At 53.5% G+C, this 22,600-nt stretch overlaps 1 protein-coding gene across 3 annotated transcripts in view; it reads right to left on the bottom strand.

Moving 5' to 3' along the window:
* Positions 1-12,643, bottom strand: part of PAK6 (p21 (RAC1) activated kinase 6) — a 37,800-nt gene extending 25,157 nt beyond the window's left edge. The window contains exons 1-2 of one of the 3 annotated variants that reach the window (XM_087425117.1): positions 12,232-12,643; positions 11,323-11,404 (exon numbers count right to left, since the gene is read on the bottom strand). The gene's annotated coding sequence lies outside the window, so the exon portion shown is untranslated. Of the gene's footprint in view, positions 1-483; positions 839-11,322; positions 11,405-12,231 lie in introns of those variants that run through there. The other 2 variants (XM_087425112.1, XM_087425122.1) reach the window with 2 other exon arrangements.
* Positions 12,644-22,600: the final 9,957 nt, after the last annotated feature.

Genomic DNA, 22,600 nt, shown 5'->3' with positions numbered 1-22,600 from the left:
CGCCTCCCGACTGAGCCACCTTCTCAGGTACAAGGGGAGGCGGCGGGCTCCCCGCGGGGCGCACGGGGACGAGGAGGCAGTGGGCGCAGCACCGCTTCCGGCCCCTCTCCCCACCGCGCTCCGACCTAGCGCGGCCAGCCGGCCCCACCTCGCAGGCCCCAGGGGGGCGCCCTCTGGGACGCGAATCCCCCCCGCCCCGCGCCTCAGCCGCCCAGCCAGCCGGGGCGGGAGGGCCGGGCGCACACGCGGCGGTAGGTCCCGCTCCCAGCGGCGCCGAGCTCTCCGTCCCTGCGCCCAGGGCCCCTCCGCCTGGCGCCGGCCGCCCCAGGGCCGCTCCCGGGTGCACAGGGCGCCCGCCAGCCCCTAACTTCGGGGAATGAAAACCCCGGGAAAGGGGGCCGCGCGTGCGGGGAGGCCTGTCCCCGTGTCCCGGCCCCAGCCCAGGGAGGTTAGCCAGCCTCCCGGGGTGGCCGAGGCACCCACCTGCCGAGCGGGAAGCCCCCGGAGCGCTCGGAGAGGCCGCGGGAGCCGGGCCCGCCCTCCGCGGGAGGGACCACAGCGCCGGGAACGACGAGGAGAGGCCGCGCTTACATGTTTGTGCAGCGCCGGCTTCACCTGGCCGCGAGTTTGATTTCAGGGTGTGGCCTCAGGTAGACACGGCGAACACAGAGCCCGGGAAAAGTCGCCGAGGGGCGCAGGGGCCGTGGCCGGGAGCCTCTGTGCCCGAGGGGCGCCCCCGTGCTCAATCCTTTTCCTCTAATAGCTGGCCTCCAGCTCCCGCCATCCCTTCGCCTTCGGGCTGTGGTCCCGACTGGACCCGCTGCCACGACCCCTGGGCGGCCACGCGGAGGCCTGACCTGGATGTCCGCTGAGCGCCTCTCTGTGTAATTAACTCATTAATTTGCATTGCAGATGAACGCTCTGGAGGCTGCTGGATCCTAGAGGTGCAGCGGGGCGAGTGCGCCCACCCACACATCCTGAACAGCCTCAGCTGGACTCCTACAACCTGGCACCTCGGCCTGTCCTCCCCATCTGGACAAGGCCCTAAGACTGTCCTGGGGTAGCCCCCTTGTGCAGGCAGGAAAGCAGGATTTAAAGAGATTCCAATTCCCTTGTCAGATCTTGCTCTCAGTTCTGGGAACCTCTGTCTTCAGGATTCTGGAGTAGGGAACCTCTGGGAAAAAAAGCTTCCAGGAGCCCAGCAACACTAAATAGAGAATGGGATGGGAGGGGTTCCAGAGCCTTCATCCCCTGGTTGTCTCCTCCAGCTCTAGCCTAGGAGCAGGATGGCCATTCCGAGTAGCTCACTCTTGGCTGCCCTTTGCCCTGCTTCTTTTGGGTTAGAGTCTGGTCTCTCCTGTGTATATGTTGTTGGGGCAGGGCAGGGGCCACCTGTCTGTCTCTTCCCCAAACAAGGAAGTGAATGAAATGCATTATGTTGTTGAATGTTGCTCTCCTAGACTTGGGCCCCCAGAGAGGCTGTGTCTGACTGAGTGCTGAGGGGATTCTGGCTTGGAAATTCAGTACATCTGGACCCCAAATGCTGCCCCCAAGCAGTGGCTGGGTGACTGCCAGTGTCACAGAGCGAGGACCAAGGACAATGCAGGGATTTTTGTCATTGTTGGGCACCCCAAACTTTAGTTATTAATTAAGGTCACTATTGCCATGTATCATTTTTGTTCACTGATTCTTTATTATATCAATGCAATTGATGGATAAAGCATCTGCATATGGGCTCTATTGCTTATGCAGTTTGCTCTAGGCTCCTACCAAACAGAGCTAAGGTGGCTGGAGGGAATTCATCAGCCCCGAACAGCCCTGAACCCTATCTGGCTGCACCACCAGCCCCGATGCCCTCAGCCTCCCTGGGGAAAGCACGGTGGTACCGGTGGAGACACTGTGAGAGTGGTGTGGACGCTGGGACAGCTAACTGCAGGTCCCCCTGCCGCCCCCCTCCACGCACTCATACGTACATTTAGTCTCTACTCTTCTCCCTACCCTCTGTCTCTCCTCCTCTCTGTGTCTTTCCCAAGCAGATTCTTTCTCTTTCCTCTGACCAGGCAACACTGTAGGCCTGACCCTGTTAGCCAACCCCTCACCTCCTGGCCCCCCAGGAAGCTGCCTGCTGAGCCTAGGATGAGGGAGCAATGTGGTGGGGAGGGGGCAGGTGACACAAGTATGGCTTTCCCCACAGACTCGTTACCCAGGGACATGGGAGCACTGGCTGAATGCTGGCTGCGGGAAACAGGTTGTGCTGAGTAGGGGGTAGGGGGACTGGGTGCTGAGGATTTGAAATGAACCATGAAGCAAAGCTAGAGTGAAATGCATTATGTTGTTGAACCTAGAATCAACACCCTAAATTATTTTTTACTGACTCACAAATGTACACATGAATTATTTTCTTTTAATACAAATACCTTATATACCAAAACCACAGCTCCAAGCAGTATTTTTGAACTGTTGAATTACAATAAAGTGTGATATTGGACTGTTATCAGAAATGAAATGGTATTTAGTTTGGTTTGAATCCAGGCTTGGGAATCTCAGCAAGGCTACTAGCTAAGTCCCATCCTTACCCTGTAGGGAGTGAGTCTAGGAAACCCTGGGGTCCTCCCACCTTTGGGAGCTGCGATGGGGTTTGGAGCCTTAAGAGAGGCAGAGACTCCCAAATAAGACTGATCAAGGAGGTAATGACTGGAGGTGTTCAAGAACCCAGATAACTATTGGTCAGATATGCTAGAGAAAAGGTTCCCATACTGGATACTAGATTAGACTAGGGGACCTCTCGGGCCCGTCACAACCCCAGGTTTCTGCACTTCCAGTCTACAGGTGGGTCAGCTGCGCTGGGTTGGACGACCTTCTGCAAACTAAGATGGCTGGGATGTGCAGAATGGGTCCTGAGTGATTAATTACTGTGTGTGACTCCCCCCTTCCCTATCCTCCTCTGATCTATGCCCAACTCAGCCCAGGAGGAGGGGGCAGAACAGCAGTGCAGGAAGTGGCAGGAACATTCTAGGGCACTGTGTCTCCTCCAGCGGCCACGGGCCTCCCTCTGCCCTGTTCCCAGGTCGCTGTGCCGAGCACAGGGAGTGGGACCCGGCACCCCCTCCTTTGAAGAGGCTTGGCGGCTGGCATAGGCCTTGGTCTGGGAGTTGTCCATGCACTGCCAGGCTACGAATTGGGCAGGAGCTCTGGACAGGGACACCGAAAACGATATTTCATGGGCAATGTGTCCTGGAGCCCCGCCAGCTCTGGGGCATTGGCAACCAGTACTGTCTGGGAGGGTGAGAGGGCGGGCACTTCCCGGCTCTCTCTCAGCCTGTGGTTGTTGGGGCCTGTTGTAACATCTGAGCACCTACAGCCAGGGCTGAGAGCCTGGGTTAGGGCCGAAGAGGAAAGATATGGATTGACTTGTGGTTCAGAAACACAAACACATTATCGTTTCCCTGCTCCTTTCTGCTCCATGACTTGAAAAGCTTCCTGGGGATCAGGAAAGCTCACCCACTCTTCCGGAGCTCCTGTCTCTGGAGGACTCTGCCCTCCTCTAATAATGGTCATAATAACGCCTGCCACTTATTGAATGCTTCCCATGGGCCAGGCCCCATGCTAAGCTATTTACACATATTGTCTCATGCAAGTCTTCACAACAACCCTGGCACGGAAGTACTATATTATTATTCTCAATTTACCGATGAGGAAACTGAGGTTCAGCGTGGTTAAGGAACTAGTTTAAGGTCTTATAGTTACTGAGTGGTGGAGCCAGAATTTCAACCCAAGTGTGTCTGCCCCCAACCTGTTCTCTTCACTCTGCACTGCTCAAAGCTCCCTGATTCCAAGGACCGCCTGATATGATTTGACCGTGTGGGGTCAAGTCCCTGGGAACAGTCAGTGGGGGAGGCACTGGTCATTTGCCTCCTGTGCCAAGTCTGACCACTGCCCAGGAAGAGTGAGTCATGTGACACAGAGGTGGGGGGTATCCCTCCCCCATTTCTGACAAGGGCATGTGGACCCCACACGGCATGGGGTATAAGGGACAGAGGAGACCTTGATTTCCCCCACCCTGTCACTGAGTCCCCTGCTGGGAACCAGGTGCTAAATTCCCCTGGTCATGAGCCTGCGCCCTGCCTGAAGTCCCTGCATCAGGCCCTCTGTCCTTCACAGACCCAGAATGGGCCCACGTGCAGGCACTGCTGGGGAGGGGGATGGCAGCCGGCTTGCTGCTCCGCTAGGGGAGCCCCTTGGAGCCTGGGGCCCAGGAAAGGAAGCTGCCCACTCACCTGCAGCCCTAGCCCTAGGAGAGAGGCACTCTTTGGAGAAGATCCCTTCCTCCCCCTCTCTTCCAGGCTGTCCAACACCGTCCCTTGCTGCTCTGGGGGTGGCCTGGGCAGTGCCCCCACCCTGATGGGACCACCCATCTCTCTCAGGTTTGCTGTTGTTGCAAACCTCTGAGGCTCTGGGGCATAAGCTGAGATAGCTGACACTGCTGAGCCCTCAGGGTCTTAGGCAGGGGGGAGGGAGACAGAGTCTCGCGGCAGATGTTCTGGTGTTCTTGCTGGATTGGAGCCCCTCTGCCTCGCTAGATTCCCCGTGTGTCTCAGCCTCCATTTCTTAATGTGCATAATGGGGGAGAGAGTGCCTCTCTCCCTTGGGAAGGTGGTGGAGGGATGAGGTCTAGAGCATTGGGCTCCAGGGCCCCTGAGGACCAGCACTCCTAAATAGGGTGAGAGGTTCTTTACCCTCAGCTCTCACAGCTGCTGAAGGAACCAAAGAAGAAGCGCCCTTCCCCGACACCATGCACGCACACAGCTGCCACAGGGAGCTGTTTGGTGCCACAGGGACAGAATTCCAGGGTTCTCCCAGGAGAACTTACTACTACATCAACCCAACAGGTCTGTCTGCTCCAGATCCGGGAGAGAGGACCCTAGCCCAGGTGGCAGCACTGTCTGGCCCAGTTAGGCTCTTAGGAAAAGTCCATGGGACTCCCCTGCCCGGCTGCTGGACAGAGGTGTCCTTCTGCCACCCTGAACCTCAGCAGAGGGAAACCAGCACACCCAGAAGCCTCCAGCCTCTCTCTGTCTGCCTTTTTCTCAAGTTCTGTATCTGTACTAGGCTCCCAATGCCACTGGGAATACGTAGGCCTGTTCTCCACAAACACAAACCAACACTGGGGGCTGAACTTTCCTGACAGTTCTAAAGTGGCCTGGTGACCTGGACAAGGCTCTCAGATGCAGGGGCCACTCTCTGTCCACCTCAAGGGGCTGAAGCAGAGGCAGGGCAGGCTGTAGCACCCTTCCTAGGGACATGGGGGTATGAGCTACCCTGGGGATGGCTGGGAACACAAAGAGCCGCTCATGCTAAGGACACTCATTTTAGAGACATGATGAATTCATTTAATACCTTCTCACTATGATCATTTGCAGCCCCTGCTCTAAATGGGCTCCAACGTTCCATCCAAATGTTTGTTGCTGGCAGTTTAGTTTTCTGGCTGGCATTTTTGCTGGCAGAACTAACAGCTGGAAGCCTCCTCGAATGGAAACCCTTCACTGTTCTTTCCTCTCTCTTCTGAGCCTCCAGCGGTGCCCCTGCTCTGAGGCTGGGGCGGGGCTGTGACTGGCACCTGTTCCCTGGAGCCCAGGGCCTGACTTTCAGGAAGGACAGGTGAGTTGGAGGAGTGGGAGGTTTGTGACCAGGCGAGGGCTCAGGCAAGAGACCCAGGGAAGGAGAGTCTGAGGAAGCGTGATGTTGGCTGCCCCAGCCCCATCCACAGACCTCTGGGTGGAACACCTCAGCTCCAAATGCACCAAGTTCACAGGCTCTGGGCTGTGGGGCCTCCTAGGAGCACCGACCGTCTGGCTGTAGAGCTCATGGACCTCTGCCTTCTGTGTCTGCCCTGGGTCAGTGTTAGAGGGCATGACCTGTCTAACTGCCACTTGGCTGGGCTGTGCTATGCTTAGAGGGTCCTGGAGGGGCCCAGGCATCTACTGTCATCCCTTCGCAGGGTCTTTCCTTCCAGGGGTGGTGGCCTGCGGGATCTTCATGGGAACGCTGACATAGCAGGGGCCTGGTGTGCGCTTCCACGCCCTCACCGGCGCCTGGCACGACAGTCCTTGCTGGGATGATGGCCTGTCCAGGGGCAGACCGTCCCCTCCTTCACAGGAGCCCTGCACGCTCACTTACTCCTGGCCTTGCATTCTTGCCCCCCCCGGCCTGGCTCCAGGCCTCCCCAGGATCCGAGACATCCGCCTTTCTCCACCTTTCACCATCCCAGACACACCATCTTCCAGTAAGATCCACACAGTGGAATACAAAAGTCTTCTTGTCCAGCTGGGCCCAGTAACAGGGTGACAGATGATAGGTGACAGGCTCGCACTTCTGGGATCTGACCTCTGATGGTGGCCACTGGACATTTAAATTCCTGCCTGGGGTCATAGTGTATACTGGTGAAAGATCACCTGAGGTTAAGGGTCTCCCGCGTGCCTCCCCAACCTCCACCCCAGAATCTCTCCTTCTTTCCTGCATACTCTCATCATTACCCTCTTCTTTTGCTTAAGACATTGCCAGCCTCATGGTTAAAATGTCAAATGCCTCCTGGGGCAAGTAGTACTTGAGTGGATCCGTTGACAAATTAGCTGGATCTGTTTATCAGACAGTGGCCTGGGTGGAGTGGGCAAAGCCTCTCCTTGGGGGGCCTGATGAACCAGCTTGGGCTGAGCTGGGCTCCACACTGAGCAAGATGCAGTGGCGGGGGGGCCCAGGCCTCTGTTAGGGCAGGGGGCACAGAGGAGCGAAGGGACCTGTCGGCCTCCCACTGTGTCTGGCCAGGCTGCCTCTCTCAAGCCATCAAGTTAGGCAGTGGTTTGCGCCTGTCCCTGCTTGGGGGCACCTTTGACGCTGCTGCCCATGGAAAGGCCGCCTGGGTAGTGCAAGACTACTCGGCTGGGAGGTGGGGACCCCCAGGCCTGAAACGCTCTGCCACCACTTAGCTGTGTGGGTCTCAGGACCTGCTTCCTTCTCTGGGTCTCTGTTTCCCGCTATAAAATTTCGGGGCTTAAACTGGATTGAACATTCTTAGGGCCTCCCTTCAGCTTGACTGTGCCGCAGCAATCCAAGGCGGCCGGCTCCTTTCGGGGGCAGCCCTTTCCTCCTCTGCGCTCCTCCCCACTGACCCGGGACAGTGCCCTGGACCCACAGGGAGGCTGTGGCACAGCTGGTCTCCTGGCTCCCCCCACCCTCTATGTCTTCTTGTCCAATTCCATAGGGAGCCTCATTTGAAGCTGAAAGAAAGAAAATGGAGGCTGGAGGCTCCAGGCCGGGAAGCTGAACAGAGAACCAGTCCTTCCGGTTTTAACCCTGCTGCTGCTGCAGACTTCGGGAGCCTGGGGAAGGCAGGCAGGCAGCAGGGGGCCTTGAGCAAGGTGACTGGCTCGCTGCCATTTGCCCTGGGGTGAGCAGGCTGGGTTCCTGCTGCACTGGGATCAGGGACCAGAACAACGCACCTGCTGACCTGAGCGTTCTGGATCTACTTCTCTGAGCACCTAGAGGCCCCCTCTCCAGGGCAGCCTGAGTGTGCAAGAGAACACAGCCCTGCCTCCGCCCCCTTAGCCAGAGGCCCACTGGCCCCAGTGCTTTGAGGCTTGGGCAAACCAGAGCCAAGCAGAAAGATGTCGGCATTTGCTAACCGAGGCAGCACTTCTAGGGAGAAAGGTCGCCACAAAGAGCCCACAAGTGTACGAAAAGGTCATCATTGTTCCTCTGTAAAGACTTGGGTCTCTGCATTGCCTGGTGGGTCATAAAGAGGTTTTATAGAAGAAGATGCTGGCCAGCATGGGTGTCCCTTTGCTGAGGCTCATGTAGCCCCATATAGTTATGAGGCAACCTATTTTTGCATGCTAATTCCCCCCAGCATGTGAAAGTCTGTCATGTTCTGGGTTTGCCTTGTTCTTTTAGGGGAACAGAACCCGGGATTGCCTTTTCTAAATTCATAGAACAGATAATCCTTTGGTAGGAAAAGCAAAAATCTCTGAGACTGAACTTTATGGTTCCTGGTTATTTCTGTCACCTGCCAGAGTGGTCAAGGAGCCCACTGTGGTCTCCAGTCTGGACCCTCTGCACGCAGCACCTCCAAGTTTGTGCTTCAGATGGGGCTCTTTGGTACCCAGTTTCTCAAGGAATCGGGGCCAGCACGTGACTAGAGTCCAGGCCCAGACTAGGCCTCTGGATTCCTTCACTGTGTACAGCCCACTTCAAGTCTTCAAGAGCTCATACTCGAAACCCCAGAAGGAGAAGGAAACTCTTGCTAGGCTCAAGTCATTCCTTAGAGATTTGTCCTCATTGGACAAACAATTTGCTATTTGGGAAAAAACGGAGCTGGTATTGCGTTTCTTCCCAGCGTTACTGAGCATGGATCGATCGGCATTCTGAGAGCTTGAGCTTTTCTTCAGGGCAGAGTTCTTCCAAAGCCACCTCCTCCACGAAGCCTTTTCTGATTCCCCTCTCCCTCCTGGCATTTTGTTCCTCTAACACTGATAATCATCCCAATGATAACGTTATCTTTTGCTGAGCACTTGTGTGCCACCCATGCTGCTAAGAGTGTTCACATATGGCCTTACTTAATCCTCTCGACATCTGTCTCTTAGGTACTATAATTATCTCTGTTGGACAGGAGAGGAAATTGAGACCTAGAGAGATGAAGTAACTTTTCCAAGGTCACCCAGGCAGGGAGAGGCAGTGCTGGGCCTGACATTCACCCGGCTCACTCCGCACCATTAACCATCCACCATCCTGCCTATTCCTGCGCTTGCGTATTTCCTTGAGCTCGCGTCTTCTGCCCATAACTGTAGAAGCTGCTTCTTCCTCTGTTTTTCATTTTCTTCTAATCTTTTTTCTGTCCATCTTTATCCAGTTCTATGTTAAGAACCATCTGCCAGCGTTGGTCTAAATTTATAAATTATCTGGACTGGATGGGTCATGACTGACAACTTCAGCAATGAGTCTGGGGCCCAGAGCAGGCAAAAGAAGGAAGCCAACCTGTGGCTGATCACAGCTCTGCAGCTCGGCTGGGGGTTGGCCCCAGGCTCAGCTTTCCTTTCCTCTCCTCTTTTGAAGGGCTGTAAGCTCCCTCAGGGTAAGGGCTCTGTCCTGTTCCTTTATCAGCCCCTGTTCCAGCCCACCAGTGTTTTGTAGTTAGTAGTCAGGCAATGTCTGTTCCCTGCCTGCAAGCAAGTGAGCCAGAACAAGGTGCCAATTGCCATCTCCAAGTGCTGCCTGGACCCCACATCTTGCTAAGAAAAGACAAGTTCCCCTTTATCTCTCACCCCACACTTCTCACCTTAGCCCTTAGTGGACCGCAGGGCTGAACTCAGAAGGGGGCAGCTTCCCAGGACCAGTCAGCCCACTCACCCCCGGAGGAGGGCCAGCTCGGCCTCAAGAAGTTGAGAGCTCTTTCTGCCTCCAAAGCTTCCATTTTCTATGCTCTGTTCTAACCTGTTGGCTAGCCCACTTTCTTCCACCAAGGCAAGTTCACAAAAATGAACCCTCTTCTCAAAACCCCTGATCAGAGGGGCAGGTTGCAGAATGCGTGTTTATGAGGCTTGTTAGCACCCTTCCTACCGCCCAAGTCTTAGGAACTGCTTCTGAATCTCAGGCCTTGCCACTCACGGTCTGGAGGGTATCCTATGGGAAGGGCTCTGCTTCAGGCTGAAGGACAGCTTCCCATGAGTCCTTCCTGCCTTCTGCATCCAGACACAGTGCGCCAGAGGCGTCTCTGGCTGCTTGGGTACGGAATGGAAGATCTCAGCATCTCCGCCTCCTCCCTGCCCGGCCCTCCCACAGAGGCAGGCAGGCATAAGAAAGCCAGCCCTCCCTGAGCCCTGTTAAAACCCCAGGCAGCCTTTTCCTCTCCTGCCCCCTATGCCCTGGCCTCTACCCTCTGCTCCCTCCTGGCCCAGCCAGCTGCCACTCTGCTGGCCTGCTGTTTGCCTGGTGCTCCATAGTCTCTGCCATTCTGCCCCCAGCTGGGTACCACCTGCTGCTCAGCTCTGCACGCACAGGGACCCCCAGGCTTGGAGTCACCTTTTGCAAGGAGGCAGGAAATACTCCCACACCTGGGTCATTTTCCTCATCCTGGGGCCAGGTGTGGGGATTAATTGAGTGGGGGACACTTATGGGTTCATCCTGACTCTGGTCCCATATTCCCCTCCAGGACAGGGGCATTCCTGGTCGTCCTTGGGAGTTGTGCACAGTGTGGGCTTTTCTGTGCTGGAGACCCCAGACCTGCCTGCACCTTCCCTGTGCCTGGCACGTCCTCGAGAGCTCAGCTCACAAAGAATCAGTCTGTCCTCAGGGGACCGGAACATCTGTGCAGCCCCCACAGTCCCACCTTGTGGCCACTCAGAGGGGCACACAGCTTTCCACCCAAATCAGGTGCTTCCAGAAGCCTTGCTCCTGGTGCCAAGTTCCCTGCTCCCCTCCGACTAGGCACCTTTGTCACTAGGGTTCCCAGGTTTGCCTCTTCTGAGCTGCAGAGGGGACCTCTTGCTTGGCCCAAAGCCCTTATTTCCATCTAGATGAGCTTCCATGGAGCAGAGTCCCAGGCCTATAGCCTGGGGGCCAGGTAGCTCAGAGCTCATCCTCTATTCCTGGAACCTCGTTCCCACCAGAACCAGCTTAGGGAAGGACCCCAAGCAGGACCCTCTGACCTTGGCATGTGATGGCAGGGAAAGAACAAATTATGTTGTATTAGCCTTGCTTCTCGGTGGGGCCCCAGCGCTTTATGAACCCCAGCTCACTGGGCCTGACCCCCTCAGAGCCCACCGAGTCATTAACCTTACAGCAGAGGTGGGGAGCCCGAGGCCTGTGAGGGGGGACGGTGCTCAGCCAGGGAGCCTGGCCTGACACGGAGTTCCAGAGACAGACTCTGTGGCAAGTCAAGCTCAGCCTAAGGGTGTGACTTGGAGCCTGGGACCCAGCGGATGCTCCATAAATATTTGTGGGATGATCACATGAGGGGAGTGTCCCAGAGGTGGTGGTGAGAGAGGCCTGGAGGAGCCTCCTAAAGGCACTGGCTTGGCCCACAGGAGCGGGAGGTAAAGGCAGGAACAGCAGAAACAAGCATTTCTCCCTCTGGCCAGGAAGCCCAAGACCAGCTTGGACAGGGCTGTTTCAAAATGGATCTGGAAAGGGAGTGGCAGGTGGGGCGGGACGTGGGGCTTCTTAGCCCAGGGCCGACAGCTGTCGCCCCATCCCAGAGGGTGGGCGGCCTGGACACCTGGGCACCCCCACCCTACAGGAAGCCTGAGCCCGCAGGGTCAGTGGGGACCTTACCTTGGCTGCTTCTCCGGGCAGCTGGGCCTCAAGCTTTCCACTGCAGGTCGGTGCTTGTCTCTAGCCCAGGAAGCCGTACTCCCTTCAGGCAAAAATGGAAAAAAAAAGAAAAAGAAAAAGAAAACCTCAGTGCGTTTCTCTCCTGGCCGCTTCTCCCAAAGGTTCCTGGTTGGTGTCGTCCTGCCTCTGTGGGCACACAGCCTCCTCCCTCCTGTGGCTTACTCACCGGTGTGCCCGTGAGGCTGCCAGCTGTGTGGGGGAGGTGGGGGGCCCACGCCCCTCTCTGCCTGCCACACACCAGAGCAAGCCCTGTGGGGGCCAGGGGGTCAAGAGTCTGGCTTGAGCACCAGGCTGATCGCTGGCCCCTGGCTAGGTCCCGAGTATGGAGAAGCCGCGCCCTGGCCAGCACCCTTCTCAGGGAATGCACCCCTGTGAGCCCGGCAGAGGACACACACAGGTGCTGGCTGGCACTGCATGGGAGAGTGACAATTCCTTGGTAGGAAGCTGTTTCCTTAGTGCCCGGGGCTGTCAGAAGAGGGGGCAGCCGATGCGCTGTCCAGCCTCCTGGAGGTTTGGTTTCCACCCTTGGCCAGCCCCTCTGGACCACTCCCCACCTTGGCTTCCTGCCGTGTGTCTGTCCTGTGGACTCAGAGAGGGCCTGGGCCTGTCTGAGCTGGAGCTGCTCCTCACCCTGCTCAGGCCAGCTGCTTGGTGTTCCTTTTCCACAGCACCCATCTCAGGGCCTGGGTGGGCCCAGCATCCATTAGGATGAACTGCTGCCAAATACCCCATCCCCAGCTCTCCGCTGGATGCCCCTGCTGTCCTCAGCAGAGAAACCACACACACACACACACACACACACACACACACACACACACGTGGGGCCACACCCAGCACAGAGCCACCTACCTTCCCAGGCCAGCCTAAGCCAATCCAGCCTCGCTCTCCAAATGCCACTCTGACCCTAGAAGCCACTCATTTACAGAAATATCCCGTGGGAGGTGAGTTCAAAGCCAGCCTGGGAGGACTCCAGTCAGCGCGGACCAGACTCCCCTTCTCTCCCGACACCTCCAGAGGACGCGGCAGCCTGATCACCATGTCTGCTATTGCACTTTGCTGGCTGGCGTCTCTCCCCAGGCACTTCGGGCCCCCACTGCGTCTTCCATATCCTTAGGGGGTGGCGGCAGACTCCCGGCAGGTCTCATCTTCCTCGGAGCTCACGGTAGGGAGGGGAGAGCTGGAAGGGGCGGGACTCAGGTGCGGCTCCAAGTTTCCAGCTCCCAAAATAATCAGATGCAAAAAGGGAAGGAAGAAACCTCCGAGCCAGTGGGTGACTCAGTGCCAGTGGGCCGGCTTAGTCACCTGGATGGCTGCTCTGGGCTCCTGGCACATCAGGCAGGGAGCGGTGCCCTCCCCCACCGCTGCCAACGGCAGAGCTGTCAAAGGGAGCGTGGCCGAGGAGCCCCAGCTGGCCCAGGGCTGCCTGGCAGGCAGCACCGGCGGGCTCCAGCCTCCTTCCCAGCCGCGGCGCGCCCCTCCTCCACCGCGACCCTCGGCTCACTTCGGGATTCCTCCATTAAATCCTCAGGCAGCGACCTGCTCGTTTGGGGCGCCGAGCTGCTCCAACGTTGCTTGGCAATTTTGATATCGTCGGGGGTTGCCATGGGGAGGAGGGTGATGTCATTGACACAAAAAACCCACTGAATTTACAAATCAGTTGGGGCTGGAGCTATTTATAAAAACACGTTTTTTCCCTGCCTTCCTCTGCTGAGGGAAAGGGAGAGGAAGGGCTGCCTGCTCGGCTCCATGGGAGCCTCCCCCAGTGCCCCAGAAGCCAGACCTCCTAGGCTCCCCACCCCCGCAGAGCTGCGGGATTCAGACCTGGTCAGCCCTGAGCACAGCTGCGCTGAGCTCCTGTCTTGGAGTCTCAGCTGGTTTTCCTGTGAAGGGTGGGAGAGCAGCACATGGGGGTGCTGGGTAGGGTGGGCACCAGCTTCCTGGGTTGGAAGGGACAAGAAGCCAGCCACTCGATGAGAGCCCTTTGTTTCATGGCGCCTGGTCAGGAACAGGGGCATGGGTAGGTAGCTTGAGCTCCTCCTTGCACCCTCCGGCCAGCTCCTCTGGGTGTACCCGGTAGAGCCCGGCCTCCCATAATGACCGCCCGCTCTCCAAGCCTCCTTGTCTCCTTCGCCGGCTTCTTTTCTTCTCCCAGTGTCCAACTGTGGGGTGCCCAAGCCCCAGTCTTGGCCCACTGCTCCTCTCGCCCCACACTCGCCCCCACTCCTGTTGAAACACCATCCTCTCCATGGCTTTGACCATCAACCTGGAAATGCTCACCCCAGAGCCCACATCTGGCTGCCCCACTGCAGGTGCCACCCCTGACAGTGCCCACTGCTGCTGACAGCCAGATGGAAACCTGCCACTCTTCTTGACTCTTCCCACCTCCAGCCCCTTACATCCAAGGTGGCACTAGGCTGCTCTATTATTTTTGAAAACTTTCGTAAATTTTCTTCCATAGTGAAGCAATGTGGTGTTTGGTTAAAAGCCCAGGCTCTGGGTTTCATAGTCCTGAGTTCACATCCCAGATCTGCCGTTCATCAGCCAGGTGACCTGTGGCGTGTCATTTAACCTACTGGACTCAATTTCTTCATCCATAAAATGGGGATGATTTCACCTGCCTTACAGGGTTGAGGGAATTAAATGAGCAAAGCTCCTGGCACAGGGACCACTCATACTGGGAGCTCAATAAACGTTAATTTTCTTCTCCGCTTTCATGACTGTGTTGCTTGTTGCTCATTCTTATCCACCCACGATGAGTGGCAGGTTAATCTTCCAGCACCATGACCCGAGTCACCTCCTGTGCAAAGGTCTCAAGCTGCACACACAGACATTTTGATTGAACTGCACAGGGCTGGACCACATGGCATTAATCGTAAAAACTTCAATTAGGCAAGTCCTCTAACTACCAGCCATGGAACTCACCCGAGCTCCATCTTGAGGAGGAAAGGAATTTTTTGACAGCCATCAGGTAATTACCTCCTAGCACTGATGAGAAGTCTGGAGAATCGAGTCCAGGACAGAAGCCAGGGCAGCCCTGAGGTATCCGGGTATCAGGACTGACTCCGCAGTCTCCACACTTCCAGGTACCTGGATGGAAGGTGCTCCCACCACGCGCTCCACGTCGTGCACCTCCACACCTAGTCCAAGGGCAGGGAGCGTCTGGTTGGTGGGCTCAGGTCACGTGCCCACTTCTGGCTTTGGTGGAGGGGAGTGTAGCCTGGGCACAATGCGTCTGCTACCACACAGGATGTGGGGAAGAAGATTAGGGTGCTGTTACTAAAGGAAAGGGTGCTGGAAGCCCAAAGCCGGCCAATGATCACCACAACATCTTTGCCACTTTTTCTAATCATTTTTAATTCCTGAGTGTGATAATCAATAATTGTGATTCTTTCATTCTTCTTGTCTTCAAGGACTTCTGAAAATCGATGGCCTGCCCAAACTGAGACTCCATCTTCTACTCTATCATTTTGCGTGACTTCTTGATTTGGTGAGAGTATCTGCAAATTTAGATCCATTTCTTTCACAGGTTGTACAAAGAGGGGAGCTGCCAGCTGTTGGAAGAAACACTGTAAAGCTTGGCCGCCTGTTGCAGGGGGGCAGGCAGGCCGATGCCCGTGTCCCTGGGCCAGTGGTGTGCCCTGTGCTCTTCTTTATCCCAGCGGAGTCACCGCTCTGCTAATCCTAGTAGGCTGGGAGCTGTCCAGGGCAGGAAACCCAGCATGGAGCTTGGCACACAGCAGATGCTCATGCAAACTTTGTTGAATGAATGAGTGAACATCTGAAGAGGTTCTGTGCTCCGGCCACCCTTACTTGGAGTATGGTGAATCGGTGAATCACGGAGTCTGAAAGGGGTTCTAGAATCATCAGCCCCACCCCTCCTTCTACAAGTGGGAACACTGCAGCCCTGATAGGTTAAGTGACTCAGCAAAGCCACAGAGGAAATCAGAGGCAGAGTCCTGACTGAAACTCAGCTTTCCCTCCTCATAGGCCCATGTTGTTCCCTTGGCTGCCCGCTCGGGCCCGTTCTCGATCAAGCCCCCAATGTGACACATCTGTAATTCAATCAAAGCCAGCAGCGGTGCTGTCACCGGGGGCATCTCTGCCTTTGAAACCTGGCTCCCAGGGAGTTGCAGCAATGTGAATCAGCTAAGTGGCGTCCTTATAATTTCTTAATAAAATCTTTCATTTTACTCCCTTTTGCTTTTGAAAATGGAGATATACTTACAGCCTCAAAAGCAGCTTGGCTCATCTACACCACTTTGGGGAGGCAGATTCAGCTGGAGTGATTGCTTACATCAACAATGTCCCGCTGCATAGTTTAAAAAAATCATTTGGGGATGTGTTTAGAAAGGCCATGTGACAATAGGCTCCTACAATCTTCATAAATGAATGCTTCCCAGAGAATAAAAAGTTTCAGAAACAAAGTCTAGGGTTCTAGCATGTGGAAAAATTCCCTTTTACTGCCCAGTTTCTCTAGCTCTTTAGATTCTTCCCCACGCTCCGCGCCCCTTGTGCTGTGTGTACAGAGGGTGCTCTACGCAGGCCTTTCTGCCGGCTGTGCGGGCCTGTCTCCACTTGCCTGCACACGTCGACACCTCTCCCCACAGGGCCAGGGAGGGGGCATCAGATTCTGCCCGCCTTTGCCCCCTACCGTCCCAAGCCAGGGTGGGCTCTGGAAAGGAAGGGCTTGGATTCGTGAACAGGTATTGTCCCTAGAGGCCTGTGTCCTGCACTCCGGGGCTGGTGTTACCTAGAGATGCCGCTCAGCCCTGGGCCTCCAGGAGAGCCAGGCCAGAGGCAGGGGCCCCACCTTTAAGAGATTTTCCCAAATGGCTTTCCGTATGGCAGGTGGGGTGCCAGGGAAGGAGACGCTCCTCCTCCTTCCCTCCTGTGGGGGTGGGGTGGGGCGGGGATCCCAGGGCAGTGAGGCTCCCTGGTGGTGGGGATGGCTGGCAGGGGGCTGAGAGTGTGACTGGTGGGACTCTTTCCACCATGCTCCATGGAGTAGGAGGGCCTGCTGGGCTGCAGATTAGGGAATTCCTCCAGGAAGTCTTCAACAAAAGCGAACTGGAAAAGCCTAGGAGGAGTTACTGTTGCTGCTGACCAACAGCCTTGCTGCCTGGCCACTGCCCATCTGGCCTCGATCAGAAGGCCCAATGCTGGCCCTCTGCCTAACAGTGAAGAGGGCATGAGGAGGCCTTCTATAGCCCAGTCTGGGCTGCAGGACCCGCCTGGATACCAATGGGCAGGAGAAGTGGGGAGGAGGTGAAGGGACCATAGCACAGTCTGAGGGAAGACAGGGATTGTTCCCTGAGAAGCTGGTTCAGCCTCCCCCGTGCTCCCATCCCCACAGTGCCCCTGCCTCTGGGGCAACTGGGGGAAGCAAGAAGAGAGGTGACAGGGGCATGGCCAGTGGGGACACAGACCCAGAGAAGATGGCAGTGTCAGCAGATGGCCTGAAAGGGCACATTTTATATGGTCTTCCCTGCTTGCCCAATCCATCACAATGCTATAGGGGACATGAGGGAGGGGACAGACCCGAATCTCGTCAGGATTAGGAGTGAGCCTGGCTAGGGACTCTGCTTGACCTCCAGGAATTTTCCCTCAGGAGAAACAGGATTTTTCAAGTAAGTAAATAGGGAACGGAATTCTTTTTCCAGGACCATGTGTGTGGAATTGTGAAAATACTTGGTTTTGTGGGATGGAGGCGGCAGCAGAAGAAAACATTTTTATGAAGTATTTCCCATGTGCCTGGCATAGTACAGCTAGTCTCTTTCCACCCGTTGGTTCATCGAATCCTAAAACACCAAGAGGTAGGTATTATTATCCCAATTTGTACAGATGAGGAGTCTGAGGCTCATAGTGGTAAAGTACTTGCCCTGAATTAGCTAGGAAGTGGCAAAGCCAGGATCTAGAGCCCTGGCTGTCACTGTGACACCTGGTGGCTGAGGCACCAACTCCCTGGGGGAGCTTTGGCTTGACTGTTTCTGGGTGACACTGCACAGACGCCTGAAGAGGGACACTCAGTTGAAGCCCGACCACAACCTGCCCTGAAGGGGCTGTGAGTGCTGCAGGAAGGGACGTGCCTGCCTCTGGCTGGCTTTCATCTCTGTGGGACAGCAAGGACAGGGCCTTTAGACTTCAGGAGGGAGTCGGCGCTCAATCCTCAGAAGTTCAGTGGCTGGCAGCTGGCCCGGCAGCAGCATTTCCTATGGATGAGCCTTTCCTGGGAGCAGCCTCTATGGGAAGGGCTGGCCCATCTCTGTCAGAGCAGGAAAGAGGAGGGACTAGCAGAAACTGGCTGGGACTTCACTAGAGACAGAGGAAAAGAAAAGCCTTTTGTTGGAAAGAAACGGGCGCCCCTCTCCACTGTGGCCACAAGGCCTTAGAAGTGAGTTAGGCTGGTCCCAGGGGTACTTCAGGGGACTGACTCTGAGGAGTTAGCAGCAATGTGAGGGCTGGCTCAGCAGCTAGTCAGAGCAGAGTTACAAACCGCGGAGCCCCAAGTTCTGGACTCACAAGTGTGTCCTCTTGCCAGCAGAGGATGTGATGGGCCTTTGCCATCCCAGCCCCCGGCCACAAGCAGGAGAGCCTTCTTGACACATCTCAGCTTCTTCAGTGAACGAGGCTGGTGATAAATAGGGCAAGCACAGGTGATGCAAAGCAGCAAAAGGACATGTGTGGAGGGGTCCCAACGTCTCTACAATGACTGTGGCTAAAACCTAATCTTCTTGAGCACATACTACAGGCTATGCACTGTGCCATACATGAACTCATTTCACCCTCACAACAACTCAATTGATGAATCCATTCAAGAAATATCTATTGAGTACTTGCTAGGTACGAAGCTCTGTGCTAGGTGCTGGGGATGACTCAGTGAAAAAGGCAAGCCCCTGTCCTCATGAAATTTACAATCCAGGTCGGAACTATTATTATCCCATTTCAGAGACGAGGAAACTAAGGCCTCCTGAAGTTAACTTACTGGCTCAGGTCACTAAGCGACAGGGCAGGGGTTCAAATCCAGGCAAATCTGTTTCAGAGTCCAGGATGCTATTTTGCTACAAAATCCTTCGTTTTTTCTTCCCTCCACCACCCATGTGGCAGACACTATTGGCTGTCTCTCTAAATCCATGTCCCTTACTTGCTGGAAGAAACCCAGTTTATTTGGATGTACGCTCTCCTCTCTGTGTGCTCAGGGAAGGCCCCTCCCCCCTGCCAGCTCTGCAGGTGAATCTTGATGAGTCTTGAACCAATCTTGGTAATTCCCTTCCTTTTGCAAGGGACTGGCTTAGGCCCAGCCATGTGGGGAAGTTTGCTAGGAGGGTTTTGGGGAAGTTTTCTTGTGCTGTTCCACGTTGTTGAGCTTGGCACCATGGTAGCCAACTGGGTTCCATGAGGGACCAGCCTGAGGACAAAAGCCAACACGCTGAGGATGGCAGAATAGAAAGGTGGACATGACTTGGGTCCTTCGTGAAGGCTGAGCTCTGCGCTTGCTGTTATATGAGATAACAGCTATTCTTACCCCTTATGATATTTTGGATTTTCTGATTTTTGCAGCTGAAAACTACCTAATACAAATCAGCTCCAATCCCTGTCATGCAAGGATGCCTTTCGGGACACCCCGGCCCTCGCTGGCCCTCCCCTCCTCTGAGTGTCCCAACACATCTGCTCCACTCCTTTGGCTCTTGGTCATGGCTTACCTTGAGATGTCCTTTCACTTATTTCTCCTTGTATTCTCTTGGCATTTAACCTGTAGTGTCCTGCTTCTATAACTAAATTATAAACTCCCCGAAGGGGGTAAGCATGTGTTATATTTCTTTATACCCATCGTGGTGCCTGTCATTAATGTGGAGTCCCAGTAGAGCTTAATAAATATTTATTGGCTTGTCTTTTTTGACACATTCCCAGAGATTATTGTGGCCCTGGAGGGAGTAAATGAACAAGTTTCAACAAAGAGTAAAACAGGAGTCAACAGGCTGCAGCCGGAGGTCTGAGTGACTAAGAATGTCAGGCATCTCAATCGTGGCTTAGATTCCACAGTGGATTACACCCGCTCGGACTGCCTCCTGTGCGCCCAGCTCTGGGCTGGCTGCTGGGGAGAATCCGCTGCTTGCTATGAACCAGGAACTTGCATGTTCAGCAACCGTATCGTGTTGGTAATTCTCCCAACAGCCCCTTAAGGTAGGAGCCATCAGCCCTAGTCTATAGCGGGCAGGTGGACCTCCCTGAGCAAGCAGCTGGTCAGGCGCAGACCTGGGGTTTGAGCCCAGGTTTTCCAGTCCCTGAATCGAGTTTTTGGGGCTTCCTATGTTCCCCCTTTCCTTTTGCCTGTTAAGCAAGTAGTCAACTTTTATCTACTGGCTCAGGAGAGGGATGTAGCAGAGCATAAAATAGAAATAGTTCTGAAAGCCTAAGCTCTAGCAGGAAGAGTCTCAGGAAGAGACTCAATGTCTTGGCCTTAAACGGGGTGAGTAGGCCCTGCTCCCTAAGTCAGAAAGTCTTTCCCCTGGTCAGGGAGGAGAGGAGGAGTGGAGGTGGCTAGGAGGAGGCAGAGGAGGAGTAGAGGGAAGGGATCTGCCTCCTGTTTCCCACCAGCGTGGCAGCAAGACCCTGCCTCCTACATCAGAGCCACCAGGACCAGAGGCAGACTTTTTAAAGAGTCCCATGCTCTGAACATGGCACAGAAGCAGCAGGGAGCTGTAAGTCAGAGAAGACTCTTTGGACTGAAATGGCCTTATGGACTGAAGACTGGGGACCAGGTGGACCTTCCTGATAGCTTGGTACTTGGTTGATCTTGAGACTGTCGTCTTTAAGTACAAATAATGAAGGTCACTCCCAATAGAAACAACTAATTTTCCCATATCTTTAGATTACAGAACACCACATTTCTTTGACCTACTTTTATTATATTACAGATTTAGCTCTACTCTGTACTATAAATTAATTCAAAAGACAGTAAGGCTCCAATCAAATAGCTGGGATCCCAATCTACTTGAGAGGTTTCCAGAGAACTTTAGACCATTTAAACAACATTAGAACCAAATCAATACAAGCATCTACAAGTATCTGTACTAAAAGCTTTAGTTCTCAATACTCTATAAAGTACACACTCAGGTTATCCTCATTTTATAGAGGACACTGGCTCAGAGAGGGTAAGTAACTTGTTCAATGCCACACAGCCAGGATTCAAGCTCAGGCACTCTGGCTCTAGAGGCAGCATTTCTAACCACCATGCTAGTATTTGGTTTGGAACCATAGGCAGGGAGCCACCTCAGTACTGAGGAGGTTCTGGGCCTGTGAACTTGACTCCCTATAATGTGAGCAGTACACACAAGTTATAACTAGGGTATAAAAAAATACAGATCTGGTCGCCTGCCCAGTGGTGTAGCGGTTGGGTTTGCGTGTTCCACTTTGGTGGCCCGGGGTTCGCCATTTTGGATCCTGGGCGCGGACCTGCTCACTGCCCATCGGGCCATACTGGGGTAGTGTCCCACATAGAAGAGCCACAACTCTACAACTATGATACACAACTATTTACTGGGGCTTTGGGGAGAAAAAAGAAAGAGGAAGATTGGCAACAGATGTTAGCGCAGGGCCAATCTTCCTAAAAAAACAAAAAAACAAACACAGATCTTGTCCCAAAGAGCTCATCTGAGTTAGAGAGGGAAGGCATGTACGTGTATCTGTCCAGCAACTAGTAACAAAGCAGCAGGGGAATGGTACAGATGGGAGGCTCCCCAGTGGCCTACACCATGGAACCTCGACTACTGGGCCACATGCTAGGATACTGGACGTGACCCCCTCAATTTCCCGGGGACTCCCTGATTCACTGTACCACGCACTCATTCACCCTTAGCTATTTCCTTGAATGAGTTAATCTCATTGAAGCTTCATGTGTCATCCTTTTCAATATGTTTATCACTTTATTTTAGCATTACCAGATTTCTTTTTAAATTTTGTTTAAAAAATGCAAAGGCAAACAAGTAAATGTATATTCATCTGTTTGTTCACAGATTTTAATGGGTATTTGTTTTTATGAAGTGCCATCTTCATTTTGCTAATTGCAGGACTGAATCAATTAAATAAAAATGCATCACATGACCAGGCCAGTAATATTAAACTACTTTGAAATTGCAGCATACGATGATTCATATAACTAAAGTGTTTCAAATGAATGTGAGGCTGAATTAAACACACGTGGGAAATAAAGAAAGCACCCATTTTGATGGAATAAATACACCTGTGAAAATAACATTTAATTTTGAAAGGAGTAAACAGGACAATGAAGTGTAGCACGATCTAAGGTCAGCAGTCAATTATGACAAAAGGTTAAAGAAACACACACAAAGTGACACACGAGAAATGAAAGTGAGATTACGATTCCAGGCACATCTAGAGCCTAGCATAGATTTTTTTCTCCTCACCAAGGCTCCAATATAACTAGTTTTTGAACTTGTGGCTGCTCTTTTCCAACGTTGTAATTCACTACTTATTTTTGAGAACTATGTGCTAATTTCTGGGAGTCTAGAAAATTAATGGACCCATAGTTCTTTGCTCGCAAGAGGTTTGAAAACTAGCAGTTTGATTGGGCAACCACTATTTCCCTTTGAGAGGCCAATTTGACCTTCTGAGACAATATTGCTCAGCAGCCAAAAGTGTGCCACAGGATCCTCTAAGTATCAAGATTATTGCAAGTAGCATGCTTTGATGGAAAAAAGTATGTTTATAGAAGTTTAGCCTAAGTTCATCATTGTTTGTTCCTTTCTTAATCATACCATGTAAGTTTGTGGAAATAAGTTTTTACATGAAAGCGATAAAATGTATTTTGTTTTGAAAAAAGTCAAGTTTTATGTAATTCAATCCCTTGTTCAGACATAGGAAGTTGTAATAGAGGAAGATGGTAATTTTAGAAAGCATATCTTGAATAGAAACATTACAAAACATTTGAACACGTGTGAATTCTTAGCACACTAAAAATAGAAGTTTAAATATATTATCTTCGATGCTTTAAAATTTTCACTCATTTTAATTCCAAGTTAATCTTGTTTTTATATTTGGATAAAGCTTCCCAAATTTCCCGTTTTTTAAAAAAAAAAACTAACACTTTTTAGGCTTTTTACTTTTTTAAATGTAAAGAAGGGAACAGATGACAAAATCAAGGCCCATAATCTCTTAGCCTAGATTATCCTATAGACATAAAAAAAGTAATACCTGTACA

This window comes from Ceratotherium simum, chromosome 3 (genome assembly GCF_057802395.1).
Source record: "Ceratotherium simum simum isolate JZ-2026a chromosome 3, ASM5780239v1, whole genome shotgun sequence".
NCBI classification, from domain to species: Eukaryota; Metazoa; Chordata; class Mammalia; order Perissodactyla; family Rhinocerotidae; genus Ceratotherium; species Ceratotherium simum.
Note: the sequence above shows the minus strand (reverse complement) of the source record. Positions and strands in the feature narration are given on the sequence as shown.